The sequence below is a fragment of the Lissotriton helveticus genome, chromosome 1_1 (genome assembly GCF_964261635.1).
Source record: "Lissotriton helveticus chromosome 1_1, aLisHel1.1, whole genome shotgun sequence".
In the NCBI taxonomy this organism is placed as follows: Eukaryota; Metazoa; Chordata; class Amphibia; order Caudata; family Salamandridae; genus Lissotriton; species Lissotriton helveticus.
In genome coordinates, this window is record NC_136057.1 from 96,993,635 (window position 1) to 97,015,050 (window position 21,416).

Here is a 21,416-nt window from a genome sequence, read left to right on the forward strand (position 1 = left end):
CCATAGTGACAATTCTCCAATGCACCAATATATGCACTCGTAAAAGCATGCCGATGTACAGGTGCAGAGTTACTATTTGATGCTTGCAAACTAACTTTCACTGTCGTTCTCCAGACGTACCACTGGGAATGACATGTGACATCACACTCCTGTTCTCATTGCGTCAAAATCTACATAGCAGACATTTAAGCACTTTGAACTATGAAGCTGTGACAATCCACACACAGGGCAAGATGTATCAAATAGTTGTGTCATCTTTGCATCATGCAACAGTCCGCACCTGTTTATGATGCAGGCTCTGGTTTTTGGGCTGACAGTTTGTGGCCTCTTTAGAGACAAATATTCTTCCTGAGTCTTGGAAAGGGGTTGATCCCCCCCATCCTATACTGAAAATTTGTAATCTGGGCCCACCCGCGAACCATCAACTTATCGCATTGCTAGATGCAAAGGCTGCAGGGAACCTTTAATGAAGCCGGCAGAGTCTCATCCAAGGCTCAATGGAGGGCCGAGAATAATTGTCCATATTTAGCTGCAGCGGAGGTAACCCACTAGAGGGCGTTAATTGGCAAAATGAGACCTCAAATCCCAGCGTGCATTTAAAAATGAACTGCCACCAAAGGAGGAGCACTGAAAGCCCCCCATTATGGAAACACGTAGGGGAGATGCGGTAGCCACTAATCACCTCCGCTGACACGGCCTTTGAGGAGATGCATACAGCGGCATCGAAACGCGTCAGGCCGTGGACTCCAAAGGGATGTTAAGCTGCCTGCTTGGTTTAAATAGAGTTGTTACTCACCTGCAGTGCTGTGCGGCCTCAAGCTTCTGGGCATTTTTGGTTACATATATATTACCTACTGGCGGTCGCCAGTAGGTATATATAGTTAGGATTTTTTCTCTATGGGATTTTTGAAAATTCTATGTCTAATAACTTTGGCGTTTGTGGACGGAATTGGCTGAAATTTTCAGGAAAATGGAACATTTTGTTTCTGAATTGCCCCTGAAAATTTGGGGGGGGGGTCGTCAAGGGGGGGCCGAGAAAAAAGGGGGGTCCCAAAACATGTTTTTGCCATGCAATTTTCCATAGGGCGGTTGGCTTCACTTTTAGCTCAAACGGCTGAATGGATTTCCACGAAACTTGGCAAAATTGTAGATATTGTTTGCCCGATGTGCCTTTGCTAGGTCTCAAGATATGTGGTCCTGTGAATTTTGAGTAAATTAGGTTTAAAAAAAGATATATATCTAGAGCCGCGCCCGGTACGCGTACCGGGGAGCGCTCCAGGCGCGCCACGCGACTTGCGCACGGCAAGCTGATTGGTTCTCGGGTGTCTGTAAACATTCGAAACAGTCCGCAGCGGCCGCCATCTTGTGTCTCGGTAGGATTGAGACACAAGAGGTGGCAAGAATCAAAGGGGGGAAATGAGCAAAAGGGGACAGGGTACACCCCCCTGACCCCCTACTTTTGATGTGGGGGCCTTAAAAGGCTCCCGCGGGTGAAATTTTTTTTTAAAAAATTCGATTTTCACGGGGGGGAGCGCCCGGTACGCACACCGGGGAGCGTACGGGGGAGCGTACCATGGAGATAAAAAATGACAGACTTTTTTAAAAAAAAAAAGCTTTTTTTTATAAATTGGAGGTAGTTCTGAAAAGAACTTTTTTTTTGATTTTGTTGTTTTATATATTTTTTTTGTTTTTGTTGTTTTATATATTTTTTAGACTTTTTAAAACAATTTTATATTTTTTTGGGATTTTTGTCAAGGGAAAAACAAAAACAAGGATTCCAAAACTGCTCAACAGGAGCAAAAAAAATTGAAAATTTAGGGACTGGAAGAGCAGCGGTGTTGCTGTTTCTTTAGGGCAATGAGTTCAACACTCTGCTCCCCATAGCAGAGCAGTTCGTCGCACTCCGTGCACAAAAATTTGATGCCTGCAAACACCGGCTGAATGTTGGGGACCATTCTTCCACGGGTTGGTCCCGAAGGTGTTGCTCCACCAGTGGAGGTGCTGCCGCCATCTGTGGGTACATTCCGTGCCAGCTCTCTGACTCTCTCCCTGGCAAAGTTGTTAGGGTGTCTTCTTTTCACATGCCTGATCAAATTAGCATTCCCAAAACTATATTTTTTCAGAGGATTGCCTCTGGATAAACTACTCCCACATATTTTGCAGGTTACTTTGGGAGCGTTGACTTTTTTCTGTCCTTCAGGGATGTCGTAAAATTTCCAGATGAAATGGTTTTTTTTCTTTTGCTGAGGAGGGTCCTCATCTAAAAATCCGTCTGAATCACTGCTGGATGACTCTCTTGCAGCCATTGCTGGAGATCAGAAAAGTAGGAGATAAACAGAGTAGACAGAACAGCTCTTGCTCTCTCCAAGTACAAAGCAATAGTGAGAGAAATGGGTGGATTTCTGAACCAATGAAAAGTGTTATTTTAAAGTCACATGGTTTGACGGGCTTACGCTACGCGCCCCGGGGCGCGTCCCGGGCGTGTATCGTAAGCGCATCGGGGCGCTTACGTTGCGCGATCGTATGCGCTTCCAGGGGCGCTTACGCGGTGCGTCATAAGACGCATCTCGAGGCTACGCGATACGTGTCTTATGACGCAAGGCGTGGCGGCTACGCGATACGTCACGATGTTGTTTTCGTTCGCGGCAATAGCGCTTCCGGGACGCGCATTAGTACGCGCCCCGGGGCGCGCCGCAAGATTGCGCTTACCCGTGCGTTCACCTGTCCGCGCCCCGGGAGCGCACCAAAAATAATATTAAAAAAAAATAAAAATTATAAAATATAAAATTCGATTTAAAATGTATTTATTTTCATAAAGATTTGCTATTAAAAAACCTATGAAATTCACTGAAAAAACCATAGGTTATAGACCATATATAGTTAGGAATTAGCATTTACAAAACCTTGAAAATTCACTGAAAAAACCATAGGTTATAGACCATATATAGTTAGGAATTAGCATTTACAAAACATTATTTTACTCACACAAAACCATTGAAATTCCATATATAGTTAGTTGTACTAACTATATATCGCGCACCCGCAATCCACTGCTGATGATGTCACATATTACATCATTCATGACATGGTCAGTGACATCACTGATGACATCACTGATGACATCTCAAATGACATCACTGATGACATCACTGATGACATCTCATTTGACATTACTCATGACATCATTCATGTGATGATACGATGAACCTCTTCAGACTCTAATATAACCTTAGATACACTCAGTGTAAACAGACACTCACAGACTGTCACTCTTCCATGGAGTTACTCACACACCTAATCAGTCTTGCAAAGAATCAATCACACCTCCATTTCCTCAACTATATAGTTAAACACACCTTACTTATTGAAACATATAATAACACATATTTACTCTGTTATACAATCCCTGATACAAGTTCACAATAATCCATACAGCCACTCACACATTCACTGGCTCTTATGCACAGTTATTTATATATGTCAACTACCACATGTACTGTGTTTTACATATGTACTTACTTTGACATGTAGCACTGAGATATCCATTCACTCACCAATACACTCATGCACACAGTAAACCGCCCATACAGCTGTTTCCACATGCACTTTTGAACCCATACATCTAGTGAATCAAATGCTCACACATCTATGCACAGAGGCATACACCTCCCAGACACCCACACACACACTCAGTCTCCCATACAAATACTTGGCCAACTAATCAATAACCCATATAGTTAGTCATATAGCTAATGATCAACACATGCATCAGATTACAAAACAACAGACACAATGGTGCACAATTTAAAACAGTTTAGTCACTAACCCATGCACTCAGTGAGACACATTTAATCACTCACTTATACAGTCAGTCATGCACCTACTAAATACATCATCCAGACACTTATACATCCACTCATTCTTCAATATATAAGACATATTTTAACTTTACAGAAACATACAGTCACTGGATGTTGTCATCAGTGATGTCATCAGTGATGTCATTTGAGATGTCATCAGTGATGTCATCAGTGATGTCACTGACCATGTCATGAATGATGTAATATGTGACATCATCAGCAGTGGATTGCGGGTGCGCGATATATAGTTAGTACAACTAACTATATATGGAATTTCAATGGTTTTGTGTGAGTAAAATAATGTTTTGTAAATGCTAATTCCTAACTATATATGGTCTATAACCTATGGTTTTTTCAGTGAATATATATATATATATGCATATAAATCATATATAAGATTATCCACAGTTCAACAAGTAATCATCCGGCACTCCAGGCAAGATTCAAAAATACCTTTGGGCTTTATTTAAACGAGGAAAAAAATCTACGTGTTTCAGCAGCCACTGCTGCCTTGTTCACGATATATATATGAAATACAACACAGAGATCCCGTTTGGTTTAAATTTTGATGATGAGATATCAATACATCTAAGAAGTACTAACCCGTATTCACACCCTTTCTTACTGAGTATCTTTTTTAAAAGTTTTTTAAAGTTTTCATTTTTGTATTTTGACACTGGGTTCAATTTTTTAATATAGACTTTATTGTTTACTCTATTGCAGAAAAATAAGGAACATATAAAGATGATTATAAAGAACTTATGAAAATGAGCTCACTGGAGCAAAATCGTCAAAGCATATATGAAAGCCCACCGGGGCGGTATTGTGAAGATTGCATAACTCTATGGACTTTGTTGGCTAAATAGCCAGGGTAACAATATTTATTTGGTTATCATTTAAGAATTAACACTTGTTGTTAAAATTGACTTAGAATAATAGTTAGCCCACTGGGGCAGGATTGTTTTAAACAAAATGATGATTCCAAAAACAATTTTGATTTATGTTTTTCACAATTATGTTATATGTATTACAAAAAGCGAATGAAGTTCTTTTGAAAAACGTTATTCACTTGAAAAAATGCATGGAATTTAAACTATAGTATGTCTACTATGTTTATGAAATTGACGTCAATTGAACCCTGCACCTTTAAAAATGTGTATTGCACTCTATTGAATCACCCGTGAGAAAGCAGTGAGGTTAACTGCGAAACGCGGCGGGTTTACCCGTTGTTGAAATAAATACCGTTTGAAGAATTGAGGCCACGGTACCAGTGAGTTTATTTCTCGCATGACTGGGGTTGTTGGTGGAAAATTTTGGGAGTGGCATCCCTGCCGTGTTGCCCGCCGTAGAAGTGGCTTGGTTTTGCCAAAAACTACGTCGTGATTATATATATATACGTTGTGGAGCGACGGCGGTGGAGGACCTGTGTGCAAAACATTTTTGGCCGTCTGCCCCGAGGGAAATGGAGCAACAACTGGATTAAGGAAGGACGAATTTCGGTCTCTGAAGGAAACAACAGGAGCGTGGAATAGGACGACTGGTCACCCGCGAGTCGTGAGAGGACGAACGGAGGACGCCGACGGTTAGTGGACGCCCAATGAACGTCGTATCCGGCAGCGGTGAGTGACTTCAGTCAGCCCTTGCAAGCGCGCATATAGAATTGAATACGCTCTCCCTCGGTCCCGTATGGTGTAACAAACAACTCTCCAAACCCCCTGACAAAAACGTGTGTAATGACACTGCCCCGTGAACTGGTTTAAATTAAAAGTGCACACTCAGACATTTTTACAATGGCGACCCTGGGAGAACTCACGGGGGAAAGGGAGGCAGCTGCCAATGTAATGTTCATGTCGGCAAAAGAAAGACCGACAAGCACAAACGATACCTTCGAGCCCATAGTGGCAACCACCAATCTCAAAAGCCTGTTTCAACAACTAGAGAGGCTACAAGAACGAGAAGTGAGAAAATGGTGGGAAGCCACCTCCCTTGAAAGATATATAGACTGCAATCGGATCCCCAGGGGTTTACGCATCTACACAATCCCATCATATAAGAACCCGGACCCAGCCCTCTTGAAAGACTGGGCGGAATATACTGCGGAATCAGCGAAGGGATGGTCAGAATGCTCATAAAATATGCTTGGAGCGACCGTGATAAATGCATCAAAAATATAACAGACCTGGAGGAAACCATTGCCAAAGAAAAGGATACCAAGGCCTGTGAGGAATTGAGAACAGCTAAGGCCAAAAGACTTAAAAAATATGAACTGGAAATACGAAAAAGAAAACAGACAAAATTCCAAAGGGATGAGCAAGACTACTTGTCGGGCAGGATTTTAACCTTTGCACGCAAGTATGATGCCACAAGGAAGAGACTCGCTCAAGGGAAAGGACAGACGAACACCATTGATACTGAGGAATCAGAGGTAGAGTTATCGGATGGGGAACACAATACGGCTCCTCCCACGAAAGGAAAAGATAATGCAAAGCCTTTTTTCGACAAGTACCAGGTGATGAAAGAGATCATGCAAAGACCACAATTAAGGAACCATCCCCCCCAAACAAGCCGAAGAGGAGGACGAGGCGGGGGAAGAGGCACAAGGGGAGGTTCGCAGGGCACCACCACCCCGATGGTCACACGGAGTGTTTCCAATCAAAGGAAACAATGACGAAAATGGAAGACAATAATGTCATCAATTTGTCAAAAAGGACTTTAACAAATGATGAGATCAAGGTACTCAAAAAGGGTCTGAGCTTTTGTCCAACGAGCGAGTTCAACCTTGTAGACACCAAAATCTACTTGTTCAGATTTATAAGGAAATTAAAATTCAAAAAAATCTTTTTACAACATCCAATGATAATGCAAGAAACAACAAAGCAAGCAATGACTGAGAATATACCCAGAGAGGTAACAACAGAGGATAATCTCCTAAATATCCTGCTGACTCCTACGCAGGATTTGCAAACAAGTGAACTTCATACAGAGAGTGACAATGGAAATGATATCGCACAAGTGAGAGACCGGAGCAATCTAAAAAACAAATCAAAACAATTACCAAATGCTTCTCACGATGCGATAGACGTTTTTAGTGAGGCTATGACGGCAGATCTGGAGAAAATGGCAAATACCAAAATGGATATGAAAAAATCTAATATCACAAGGAAAGAATGGGAAGCAATAAAATCGTTACGTAATGACAAATCGATTGAGATCAAGCCCTCAGATAAGGGTGGGAACATTGTTGTTTTTTCTAAGGAGAATTATGAGTATGAGGCACTGAGACAACTAAGAGATACAGAATGCTATTCTATGGTAAAGAGAGAACTGTATGTGAAGAGCACCATGGAATACGACACTCTTCTGAATAAATGGAAGCGTGATGGCATGTTGAGCTCAGATGAATTTTCCTTTCTCCATTGTGAATCTCCTGTTCTCCCTACATTTTACCATCTGCCGAAAATTCACAAGAATGCCAAAAGACCACCGGGCAGACCTATTGTTTCGGCGATAGGGAACCTCTTGGAGAATACCTCACGTTTTATTGACACTTATTTGGCTCCTATTGTGAAGGATCTACCGTCGTATGTGAGAGATACTCAGGATTTCCTTCGCATTATGGACAGTGTCACTTGGGATAAGGACATGTTGCTAATAACATTGGATGTTGTGAATTTATACACTTGCATTGACCACGAAAAAGGGATTAGTGCCACGAAGTGGTTCCTGGATAGGAAAAGTGAGAAGTTTCGGGCACATAGTGAAATGCTTGTGTGTATGATAAGGTTTTGTCTGTACAATAATTTCTTTCTATTTTCTGGCCAGCTTTATAAACAAACTAGTGGAACATCTATGGGCTCGTTCTTCTCTCCCAGCTACACGAATTTATTCGTAGGTTGGTGGGAGAAGCACGAGGCCTGGGGAGGAGACAATGAGATCTGGAACGAAAGAATTTTGATGTGGACAAGATACATCGACGACCTCTTTATTGTTTGGCGCGGAGATAGAACCTCGGCTGAGGAATTTGTATCCGCGCTGAACAAGAATGATCTGAACCTTAGATTCATGAGTACAATCAGTGATAGGAGTGTGCATTACTTAGACTTGGAAGTATTTGTGGAAGAAAATAATTTACAAACTAGATTATATAGGAAACCTACAGCGGGAAACGCCGTGCTACATGCGGCAAGTCACCATCCCAGAAGTCTAATTAGTAATGTACCCTATGGAGAATGTCTCCGTCTAAAAAGAAATTGTTCAGTGGAAACGGATTTTAGAGAGGCCCAAATAGAAGCTAACAACAGATTCAGAGCAAGGGGCTACTCACAGAGAATATTACATCAAACCACTGAAAAGGCGGATACCATCAACAGGAGGGATCTCCTGTTGGTGAAGGAGACTCAAAAAGGAGATGATCAGGTCAGAATGATCACCACATTTAGTGTAAAATCAGGTGACCTTGTCCAGTCTTTTAAGAAAAACTGGCATATATTGAAAACAGACAATATTTTGAAGAAACATCTTTCTGACAAACCTAACATCACATATCGAAGATGCCAGTCAGTTTCAGATCACTTGATACATAGTCATTTCTCCCCAGCTACACCAATTCCAACTACCAGCAAGGTCACAGGATTTTTCCCGTGCCTACGCTGTAAAGCGTGCAAGTACAGTAAAAAAGTAAAAGAATACCCAGGAAGCTCTGGAGGGTGTGAACCCAACAGGGTTATCACGAAACATCTGAATTGTAACTCAGAGTTTACGGTGTATTGTCTTTTGTGCCCGTGTAATAAACGGTACATTGGCAGCACCATTAAACCCACCAAACTGAGAGTCCTTGAACATATGAGGGCCATCGCGAATAAGGATAAAACCTATCCGGTGGCCCGTCACTTTGCCCAATTCCATGAAAGCAACAGGGGCTTACTCAGGTATTACTGCCTAGACCAAATTGTAAGATCAGAACGTGGCGGGGATAAGGAAAAGCTACTCCGCGTCACAGAGTCTTGATACATTATGGACCTCAAAACGATGACACCATGGGGTCTGAATAATGATGCAGAAATGTGGGTCCATCTATAAGACAACATTGGTAGTAAACATGAGTGCTTTTGATATATGAGAGGAAGAGATCATCTTGCAGGATACCCAGGCCAAGCCTTGTAAATATGTAAATGTAAATACATGTATGAAAGTTAGTTGGATCAAAGCCCATACAGGGCTCAATGGGCAGTAACAGGAGAATGTTGTGTAGATAGTAAATGTAAAAAAAAATTATATTTGGGGATACACCCCGATATGAGACATACACAAACCCTGTTTTCCATAATCAAACTACTAAATTCTACAGGCATTGAGCTAAATGATATAATGTCAATGAAATATCTAATTGTAGTGTGCAGAAAGAGATATAAATGTTTGTTGCTGTCAATGATTTTAAAAAATGCACTAGAGCACTTTAATATTAATCTTTTTCCATTTTTGACCATTGTAAATTGTTGTAAATAACATACTACAAGATGGCCGCCGTGATACTATGAAGGAACATCTTCTATGTCAATGAAATGAATATCGGCGAGGGGTTTAAAATGGCGTTTGAAATTTTGCACAAACTGACACTGACGAAGCTTAACTGCGAAACGCGTCTGTCGGGGGTGAAGGGGGTTTGGAGAATAAATAAACTTTGAATATCTGACACCGAAGTGCTGGCCGTTCTTATCTAACGAAAACTGGTTGGATTCTGTGTTTGCATATATATATATATATATATATATATATATATATATATATATATATATATATATATATATATATATATATATATTACCTACTGGCAATAGTCAGAAGGTATATATAGTTAGGATTGTTTTCCATAGGGAAATTGCAACATTCTATGGGGAATTACTTTGGCGCCGGTTGAGGAATCTGCCTGAAATTTTCCTTAAATTTGCCTCGCGGCTCTCCGCTCCTTCCCTGAAAGTGTGGGGGGGATTCGTCAATCGGGGGCCGGGATAAAAGGGGGGTCCCAAAACTTGTTTTCCCCATGTTAATTTCCATAGGGCGGTTGGACTCACTTTTAGCCCGAACGGCTGAATGGATTTCCACCAAACTTGGCAAAATTGTAGGGACTGGTACCTCGATGTGCCTTTGCTATGTCTCAAGATATATGCTCCAGTGGTTTTTACGAAAATTAACTTTGAGAAAATATATATTGGGCTACATTGGGCTATATATATGTTAGAGCCCAAATGTAGCCCAATGTAGCCCAATGTAGCCCAAAGATGGCCACCAGAGACAAAAAAAACAAATGTAGCCCAAATATCAGGCAGATGTAGCCCGACTATAGCCCAATGACAGAATGTCCCAGAGTGTTCTAAAGAACAACTAGAGCGCTAACAGTCTTACTTATGACAAAAGTATGGCACACCTGAAGTCCTCTTGATTGGAATAAAGTGTTAACACTTAAAACATTTAATTTGCAAAGGAACAAAATGAGGGGGTTCATTTTGCCATAGAAAGTATGATTAGTGCTGAAGAAAGAAAAATTAGGGCACAGTTTGAGTGACTTCTGAAATCCTCTTATATTTCATTAAAAAAATTCTGATATGCAGTCTCCCAAGATGGCCACCAGAGACAAAAGAGCCCAAATGTAGCCCAAATATCAGCCAAATGTAGCCCAACTATAGCCCAATGACAGAATGTCCCAGAGTGTTCTAAAGAACAACTAGAACGCTAACAGTCTTACTTATGACAAAAGTATGGCACACCTGAAGTCATCTTGATTGGAATAAAGTAGTAACACTTAATACATTTAATTTGAAAAGGAACAAAATGAGGGGTTTCATTTTGCCATAGAAATTTTATATATATATATATTCGCTGAAAAAAAACATAGGTTACACACCAGTTATAGTTAGGAATTAGCATTTAAAAAACCTTGCAAATTCACTGAAAAAACCATAGGTTTCAGGCATTATATAGTTAGGAATTAGCATTTAAAAAACCTTGCAAATTCACTGAAAAAAACATAGGTTTCAGGCCTTATATAGTTAGTTATTAGGCACAAGAAAGCAGAAAAACAAACGTGTAGAACACAAAAAGGGGGCAGGGTAGAAACACCCTGACCCCTTAGGGCTGCTCAGGTGGTCCCACTAGGATATTAATATATTTAAACGTTATCCGCTAATAGAATTAGCATTTAAAAAACCTTTGAAATTCACTGAAAAAACCATAGATTTCAGGCCTTATATAGTTATGAATTAGCATTTAAAAAAACCTTGCAATTCACTGAAAAAACCATAGGCTTCAGACCTTATATAGTTAGGAATTAGCATTTACGAAAACCTTTGAAATTCACTCAAAAAACTATAAGTTTTAGTGGTGTTATAGTTAGCTGGACATTTTACTCATACAAAACCATTGAAATTGCTCCTATATAGTTAGTTGTACTAACTATATTTCGCGCACCCGCAATCCACTGCTGATGATGTAACATATTAGATCATTCATGACATGGTCAGTGACATCACTGATGACATCTCAAATGACATCACTGATGACATCACTGATGACATCATCCACGTGACAATCACATACACCTTTTCATACACTAGTAAAATCTTTCATCACTCTTTGTAAAATACAGAGTATCATATTTAAATCCATTGTCACAGCAATACAAGCATCTAAAAATCCACTCAGTGATTCATAGATGTATACACACATCTAATCACTTACCTATGGATTCACTCATACATGCTGTCAATGAACAATAGAACACTATCAAAAATACTTATACACCTATATTTCGATATTAAACAACAGCACGCATCCTATTCACATATGAAGTCATCCTACTCACTTATGCAAACAATGGATCATACTTACATATTTACTTAGCAAAACACTTATACAAACACCACTTCTTCTATTCATTTAGATAGTAAGTCATACTTAGTGAATTATAAAATCATTAATACAAGTATACTGTTATCCATACAGTCACTCACACAATCATTGTGTCTTATGTATACTTATTTATATACAACAACTGACACATACACTGCCTTTTATTTTTCTAGTTTGTTGTACCTGTACCTTTGAGAAATATATTTGCTCAATTGCTCATCACCACACCCATAAAGAGATTCCCTCACCCAAACTGTTAGAACATGTAGTTTTAACTTCATATATCTACTGAATCAACTATTCACACATCTTCGGACAGTCACACACCCCCCACCGAACCACACACACTTTCACACTCCCATACAAATACTCAGTTAACTGATCAATAACTAATATAGACTTTCACATAGCTAGTAACCAACTGTAGAATCAGTTTACACAACAACTGACAAAGTGATACAGATATTCACACAGTTTAGTCACTATCCACTATATTTAGTGAGACATTATAAATTGGTCAAGTAAACAGTCAATTACACTGCTACTAAATCCTCCATCCAAATATTTATTTATATATATCCACTCATTCTTCAATGTAAATTGCTATATATATAATGCATATTTAAATAACGAAGCAAACCACATTCACTGGATGACCGCAATATATTAATTGAACTTCAGACTGCCACTTCCAGTTGTCACCCTTCTTTAAATACTCTAAAGTCCTTTACATCAGTGTTTGGAAGATGCTGAAGTAAAGCTATAAATACTTTTTTACAGCAGCAACCAAGTGTGAGGCTCTGTACTTGAACTGTCTGATCCTTAAAACCATTCACGTCTGTGACATCTGAAATCCCAGGTCTTTGCAGGTATAAATGCTTGTTTATGTGAAATGTATTCACTCCTGGAGCCTGGAGGCGGCGGTTCCGTCAGCGCCCACCAGAGGGCGCTCCTCGCCTGCTAATGAAACCCATTGAGCTGCACATTGGATGAAAGGAAGAAGGGTTTCCTCTTCCGGGTCAGCGGCAGCAGAGACAGGCGGCAGAGACAGCACCAGCAGCGGTGTTGACATTACTTCCTCCCTGTGCTCTGTGTCCAGCCTGCTGCAGAGGAGGAAGGACCCCTGTCTGGTGGTTCATCTTCAGACCCTCACAGACCCCCCCTAAGGCCCCAGATTTGGCCCTCCCCCCCACAACCCCCCCCCCCACCAAAAAAAAGAAAGAAATGAGGAATGAGCCTGGACATCTCTGAACAGGTCTCTGCTCAGGTAGGAGATTGTCAGCACCTTCTGCTGTGTTTGTAGAAATAGACTGAAAAATCCTGGTGGGAATCTCTGCAGGAGCCGAGCTGAGCTGGGCTCTTCTATCCGGGGCCCCTGGGGCTGAGCTGGGCTCTTCTATCCGGGGCCCCTGGGGCTGAGCTGGGCTCTTCTATCCGGGGGCCCCTGGGGCTGAGCTGGGCTCTTTTATCCAGGGCCCCTGGGGCTGAGCTGGGCTTTTCTATCCAGGGCCCCTGGGGCTGAGCTGGACTCATCTATCTGGGGGCCTTGGGGGGCTGAGCTGGGCTCTTCTATCCCGGGCCCCTGGGGCTGAGCTGGGCTCTTCTATCCGGACCCCCTGGGACTGAGCTGGGCTCTTCTATCCGGGGCCCCTGAGGCTGAGCTGGGCTCTTGTATCCGGGGGCCCTGGGGCTGAGCTGGGCTCTTCTTTCCGGGGCCCCTGGGGCTGAGCTGCTCTCTTCTATCCGGGGGCCCTGGGAATGAGCTGGGCTCTTCTTTCCGGGGCCCCTGGGGCTGTGCTGCTCTCTTCTATCCGGGGCCCTGGGGCTGAGCTGGGCTCTTGAATCCGGGGGCCCCTGGGCTGAGCTGGGCTCTTCTATCCGGGGGCCCCTGGGGCTGTCCTTCCAGTCTGCGGGTATTTGTGGGCATCATTGGAGTTAAAGAGGAGATCTGTGCACTGCACTGCAACTTACTGTACTGTGAGGAGCCTGTGCATGCTGCACTGCGTCTTACTGCACCATGAGGAATCTGTCACTGCACTGCATCTTACTGCACCTTGAGAAATATTTGTACATCAGTGCATCTTACAACACCATGAGGAGTCTGTGCACACTGCACTGCATCTTACTGCACTATGAGGAATCTGTGTCACTGCATCACACTGCGCTGTGAGGACTCTGTGGCACTGCATTGCAGTGGATTGTACTGCACAATGAGAAATCTGTACACTACACAGCATCTTATTGCACTGTGAAGTATCTGTGCACACTGTGCTGCTTCTTAGTGCTCTGTGAGAAATGTGTGCACACCCTTTATTCGTCTCTCCCTGTTAATGTGTTTACTTGCCCACCTCTACCCCTATGTTCGAAGCAAGTCCCCCAGGCAGATGAACGTCAAGGCTACCCTGCTGCCCTGTGCCCCTTTACCCATCTTTCCCTTGTTTCCATCTCTCAGACTAGGCAAAGGCTTCAGTCATTGCAATGGTTTCTTGTGGCGTAGGCTGGCTTGTACCATTGTCTGACCTGGAGGCCTGGCAAGCAGAGAAACATAGCTGTGTGTGTGTTTTTAATTTACCTCTGCAGGAGGATGTGTGTCTGCAGGGTCGGTGTGTGCTTGTGAAGAGAATAGGGATGTCTTTGCGTGTGTCTATAAGGCGTGTCTGTAACTTGTCCATCTCTTTGCAGGGTGGCTGTCTTTGCAGATGTTGATGGTGCTGTCAGTCACTCTTCCTGGCTTCTGCTCTCTGTTTGAGGGAGACTTCAGCCCGACCTCCAAATGTGTGAGTTCCCCCAAGTACCCAGCGGTACATGTATACCAATGCTACATAGGGTCTGCATGGTATATTGACAGTGTATGTACAGCATATATGAGGTCCAAATGCATTTCTACAAATCACCTTATTGTAGTGCACCATACAATACTTGTTTAGTGAGTCTTTGGTCATGCTCGCTCGCTCTTTCCTTCCCATGTAAACTTTAATCTGTGAAAGGGCCCTCTCAACATTGGCACTTGAGACGGGCAACGTCAATACAGCCTGTACACAATTTGCTAAATATGGCCACCGACATATCCATCCATGCCAATGTTGGTGCACCTGAAGATTGCTATTCTCTGGGACAGGTTCTGCAACATGCGCATATGCCCTCAGAGTTATTGAAGCGGTCAAAAATGAAGCCGTACTTTTCAGAGTCCAGAGAAATGTCCCTTTAGGGAAGAGATCTAGAACGTGTGCAGAGAGAGTGCCACAGGGAGGCTTCATGGACTTCAAATGCCCTGGTTGGTGAAGGGACATTCCTATGCATCATTGCAGCCATTTCGTAGCACTGTAAAATAACATTTCCTGAATTGCTCCTCAACATTTCTTTGCTTGTCAAGTGGCAAGAAATCTAACATGGAACCCACATGGTATCACTATTTTAGACTGTCCTTGCATATTAACTGTAACTTGTAGTAGAGTTTTCCTTGAAGTGCATTTTTATGTGAAGTGTTAGGATAGTAGCTCATAGGCGTCAGTCTTGGGGCGGTTAGCTAATCTTATCTCGGGACCTGGTAATGCCTGATACTCGCTGTGGTAACTGACATTTGATTTTTTAAATGCTTTATTACTATAATTATTGTTTGGCTGTAATGCTAAATACTCGGCTATTATAACACATTTTGGAAAAATCATGAATGCTCTTTAGTGTTGGGCCTTGTATTATAGTGGGCTATAAAGGGAGTGATGTGTACTTCTGTAACCGAGGTAGGCAATAATGCATTTAGAAATGTGTCACCATCTAGTGATGGTATTTACCGTTTACACTGTTAAACAAACAACTGCACTCTGTGGCTTAATGTTGGGAAGGGGATGGTTTTAGGAACTGGAAATCACCAATTCAATGCCTCATCAGTCAGGGGTCATAGGTGCTTTATAAATGCAATTACAATATATAGATATAATTACAATTTGGCAAAAAGGTAGGTCTTGGTCTAGAAAGCATGCTTTTTTTTAAAATGGTGTAAATCCGTTCAGTAGTTTCTGAGAAATTAAAAAAATATTGATATTTGAGCACCGAGGAGGATTCGCGAACCCTCCCGGGCACGAGTTTCACTCTGATTGGCTGTCAACACTCCAAACCAGGAAGTGTTGGCAGCCATCTTGTGACTTGGTAACCGAGTCACAAGAAAAAGGGGGAAAAAAGATGATAAACAAGAAAAGGGGACAGAGTAGAAACACCCTGACCCCCTAGGCCTGCTCAGGGGTCCCACAAATTATTTTTTTTTAAGCAGCAGAAGTCGCGCTGGGTGCAAGAATCCGTGGTACAAAAGGGGGTGGTGATGGACGGACCATCTGAACCAATCAAACACTCACACCCAGTCAACAGATCTGGGTTTAATCCATCACCGTACTTTAGCCCACTCTGCCACCCCAGTTCAGACATGGCCATATGCAAATCAGTCTGACCCTGTGCCTCATGGGAACAGTCCAGACCGAACTACCAAGCCATGTCTTCCCTGGACCGGAAACAAGCTTCCGAGGACCGGTTTCTGGCATTTCAGCCGTCTTCAGCCCGGCTTGCTTGAATCCAGTGGCAAAGTGAGCAAGGGACTCATGTCTGAGCATACCCTGCCAACTTATGGCGAACAAAGTGGTACAAAAGGGGGTGGTGATGGACGGAGCATCTGAACCAATCAAACACTCACACCCAGTCAACAGATCTGGGTTTAATCCATCACCGTTCTTTAGCCCACTCTGCCACCCCAGTTCAGACATGGCCATATGCAAATCAGTCTGACCCCGTGCCTCACGGGAACAGTCCAGCCCGAACTGCCAAGCCATGTCTTCCCTGGACCGGAAACAAGCTTCAGAGGACCGGTTCCTGGCATTTCAGCTGTCTTCAGCCCGGCTTGCTTGAATCCAGTTGCAAAGTGAGCAAGGGACTCACGTCTGAGCATACCCTGCCAACTTATGGCGAACAAAGTGGTACAAAAGGGGGTGGTGATGGACGGAGCATCTGAACCAATCAAACACCCATACCCAGTCAACAGATCTGGGTTTAATCCATCACCGTTCTTTAGCCCACTCTGCCACCCCAGTTCAGACATGGCCACATGCAAATCAGTCTGACCCTGTGCCTCATGGGAACAGTCCAGCCCGAACTGCCAAGCCATGTCTTCCCTGGACCGGAAACAAGCTTCTGAGGACCGGTTTCTGGCATTTCAGCCGTCTTCAGCCCGGCTTGCTTGAATCCAGTGGCAAAGTGAGCAAGGGACTCACGTCTGAGCATACCCTGCCAACTTATGGCGAACAAAGAGGTACAAAAGGGGGTGGTGATTTGACGAAGCATCTGAACCAATCAAACACTCACACCCAGTCAACAGATCTGGGTTTAATCCATCACCGTTCTTTATCCCACTCTGCCACCCCAGTTCAGACATGGCCATATGCAAATCAGTCTGACCCTGTGCCTCACGGGAACAGTCCAGCCCGAACTGCCAAGCCATGTCTTCCCTGGACCGGAAACAAGCTTCCGAGGACCGGTGTCTGGCATTTCAGCCGTCTTCAGCCCGGTGCATGAATCCTGCTGAGAACATTTTTAAAAAATAAAGAGCGGACTCCGATTTTGGGTTGCATTTGAAGTTTGTCCCCCTCATTTAGAGTGTGGCTTTTTGCCGTCCAACTGTCATAGGAGTGATGGTGATAACCATCCACCACATTTAGACAACTCCAGAACCTGGCAATATCTAAGCCTTCAGATAAGCCACAGCAGCTCCTCAGAAAGTACTGAAAATGTGCTCAGTGGCTTCCATGTTTCACACAGAAGCTCAGCAAATTGGTTGAAAAACTAAATAAATAGTTAATTTCACAGCCTGGGAGTTTTTTTTTTTACGAGGGAGAAGGGTTGACTTTTTGTTTGTTTAGGGTTGGCGTTAGCCAAGACATTTTTGTTTTGGAAACGTGATTTGTATAATACACTTACTTAATGGGGCTTTCTGCCAGCTCCCTTCATCCATTGGTCTGCTGTTGTGTCAGTCACATTTTGCGTCCTCCCTTTAAAGCATACAGCATGGGGCAGTGGGTCAACCTACTTCAGCCACTGGTTAACGATACTTTGAGTGACTGCATTTAGACCTTTCACAAGGAGCACATCTGCACACACGGACCTTTCCTACAGTACCAGTGTTTATGTTTTTACTTTAATATTAGGTCTCTGCCTGACGTGAGCAGCGCATGCGCTGCTCCTGCCCTACGAGGGCTTCTTGGAATTGAAACGATTCCAGAAGTGATCTTGCGGCTCTGCCTCTAATTTTCATTGGTGCGCGTCGTTTTTAGGTCGAGCAGACCTATCCTCAATGCGTGAGCATTGATGGTGTCTGCTTCAGACCTAATGTTACCCGTATTTAGGAATGTGGACAGCAAAGTGCCACGCGCTTTTCGTTTCCAGTTTTCACCGCGGGAGCGCGCTCCTAGCTACTTGCTGTGTGTGCGTTGAAAGTTTCGCTTTCGAGCCAGTGCCCCTGGGGAGCCTCGTGGGCTCTGGAGAGATGCCGGCACTATCGTTGGAGTCCCACACTGGGAACTCCAAATACCATGGCCCCCGCAGCCCTCAACATGCCCCGAGTACCTCCTGTCCCCAGAAATGCAAGCACGGAGCCCCACTCACCGGGACTTCTCCTCCGCAGGGCTCTTCTGGGGAGACAACGTGCCCAGTCAGGTCCCGCTCCGGGGCTGCTCCCTCCGGCGTCAACGGGCACAGGGACACTGGCACTCCGCTCCTTGGCTTCCCGGGCGGACGCCGGCTGCACGCAGGGCTCTCCTCTCTCTGCTCCGGAGCCTTGCGCCAGCCATTGCAGCCTGCCTCCTGGGAAGCTCTGGTCGCGCTCGACTTCCTGCTTCTGGTCAGGCCCCGCCTCTGTCTCGAGGAGGGCTGCCTGACTTCCGCCCAGCCCGGGCTACTTTCTTGTTTTTAAATGTAAGCTGGGTCTCAAAAAACCCCAAATGCAAAGTTTTAATGGACAGAATTCATGGTTGACGAAAAAGTTAAGTATTAAAATACGCTGGAACAGCCGCCGGACGATCAGAGCCATCAGACGAGCACAAGAGGTTTATGGTAAATGTCTTTTTTATTTTATATGTCCATAGGCTTATGCAAAGCCCATACTGCTCTTACTGGCTCGCTTTAGTTAGTCTGTGATACGTCCTGCTCGGTGTGCTGCTGCTGCAGCTCCCCCCGGGTATGGCAGAAATTAGAAAATGCAACCAGATCGAGGTAGAATTTGAAAAAACATAGATAAGTGGATTTCATTTTCCCTATTGACTTGAATGGAAGCAAATGCAATTTTAGATGGGTGACTGCTAAAATAAAGTCATGTATGGCTTAAAAATCGAAGTCTGCCGCCTGTATGGCGTAACTGCATTGACAAGTGTTGCACCTCATGTACTCGGCGGGTTATTCACTGTGACTTGGTGGTGGGACCTACCAGTGTCCAACGAAAACACAGCGCTCCCGTCAATCCTAAAACAGCACCGTGTTCATGCATTTCTAGGAAAATAGAGCGCATCTCTGCAACCCGCGGGGGGTGTAGAGCACATATACAAACAGTTCCCTTTACGAATGTTTGTAATTTAACTATTTCCCTCCGCCAACGAATTCCTCTTTTTCAAAGCAGGTAAAGTGGAAATTGAATTTCTCCGATGTTTCCCAACTCTCCCTTTATTTTATAACCCCATGTTGGCATGTCACTCTAGTGCCTCACTGCAAATTGATTCGCAGCCAAACATCCATCTGCGACAATGGGAAACAGCTCTATACGCCTAGAATTATGTAGAATAGTAAGTAGTTTTGAGTAGTAACCTGCATGCAGTGTTGTGGTTTAGTGTCCCCCGGATTGCACACACACCCCACACCCTCACATACACCCTCACCCCCACTCACCCTCACTCGCCCAAACCCTCACACACCCTCACCCCCTCACACCCCCACTCCCTCACACCCCCTCACCCTCACACCCCCTCACCCTCACACCCCCTCACCCTCACACCCCCTCATCCTCACACACACTCTCACACACCCTCACCCTTACACCTCCTTACCCTCACAACCCTCTCACCCTCACACACCCGCACTCACCCTCACACCCCCTCACCCTCACACCCTCACATCCCCTCACACCCTCACCCTCACACACCCTCACACCCCCTCTCCCTCACACACCCTCACTCACCCTCACTTTCACACACGCTCACCCTCACACACCCTCACGCTCACCCCCCCTCACCCTCACATCCCCTCACCCACATACCTCCTCACCCACACACCCTCACCCTCACACCCCCTCAACCTCACACCCCCTCATCCTCACACTCACACACCCTCACACCCTCACCCTCACACCCCCTCACCCTCACACACCCTCACTCACCCTCACACCCCCTCACCTTCACAACCCTTTCACACTCACACACCCTCACACATCCTCACCCTCACACCCCCTTAGCCTCACACACATACTCACCCTCACACACCCTCACACACCCTCACTCGCCCTCACACACCCTCACCAGCATAGCATAACAAAACATAGCATGCATAACAAAACACAGCATAGCATAGCATAACAAAGAATAGCATAACAAAACAAAGCATAGCATAACATAACAAAGCATAGCTAAACAAAACATAGCATAGTATAACAAAACAGCATAGCATAACAAAACACAACAAAACAGTAGAACAAAACATAGCAAAACATAACAAAACATAGGATAACATAACAAATCAAAGTATAGCATAACAAAATATAGCATAGTATAACAAAACAGCATAGCATAACAAAACACAACAAAACAGCAGAACAAAACGTAGCAAAACATAACAAAACATAGGCTAACATAAGAAAACAAAGTATAGCATAACAAAACATAGCAAAACACAACAAAACATAGCTTACATAACAAAATATAGCAACACATTGCAAAACATAGCATAGCATAACAAAACACAACAAAACATAGCACAAAGCATAGCATAGCATAACACAACACAACATAGCATAGCATAACAAAACACAACAAAACATAGCACAAAGCATAGCATAGCATAACAAAACAAAACAAAGGATAGCAAAACAAAACATATCATAACATAAAGCATCACTCAGCACCACCACAGCATCACTCAGGGTCACCACAACATCACTATGCTCTACCACAGCATCACTGAACGCCACAGCATCACTCGTTCATCATCACATCACTCAGCGCCACCACAGCATCAATCTGTGCAACCATTAAACAACAACTGGTTCAAACATGTTCTCTCAATGTTTCAAGCTTTATTACAAATGTAACAAAAAGATATTTCACTTCTGTTCTTGGATTTTCTTCACAATAAAATACACTGAACATAATCTTCACAAAAGTTATTTACAAAAGTTTAAGCTATTGCCATTATAAATTACAATAACTTTTATTTAAGTATTAATTACTAAAAAAAATTAAAAGTCATTGTTATTTGTAATATCAATACATGAAAGTCACGTAAATACAACACATATTGCATTACAAATGCTATAGGTGTCACATTTGCGAAAGGTATAACTATTGGCATTGTAAATGACAAAGCTATTAATTTCGCTATTTTCAAAAACAAGACATAAATAAAAAAATTGTT

General features: G+C 43.4%; 1 protein-coding gene across 2 annotated transcripts in view; it reads left to right on the plus strand.

Annotated features, from left to right (window-relative positions):
• LOC144756937 (uncharacterized) overlaps nt 1-21,416 on the plus strand; it is a 120,769-nt gene that overhangs the window by 67,652 nt on the left and 31,701 nt on the right. Inside the window, exon 5 of one of the 2 annotated variants that reach the window (XM_078646357.1) lies at nt 4,584-4,731. The exons of the other annotated variant lie outside the window; for it this stretch is intronic. The gene's annotated coding sequence lies outside the window, so the exon portion shown is untranslated. The remainder of the gene's footprint in view (nt 1-4,583; nt 4,732-21,416) is intronic. 2 annotated transcript variants of the gene reach the window in all.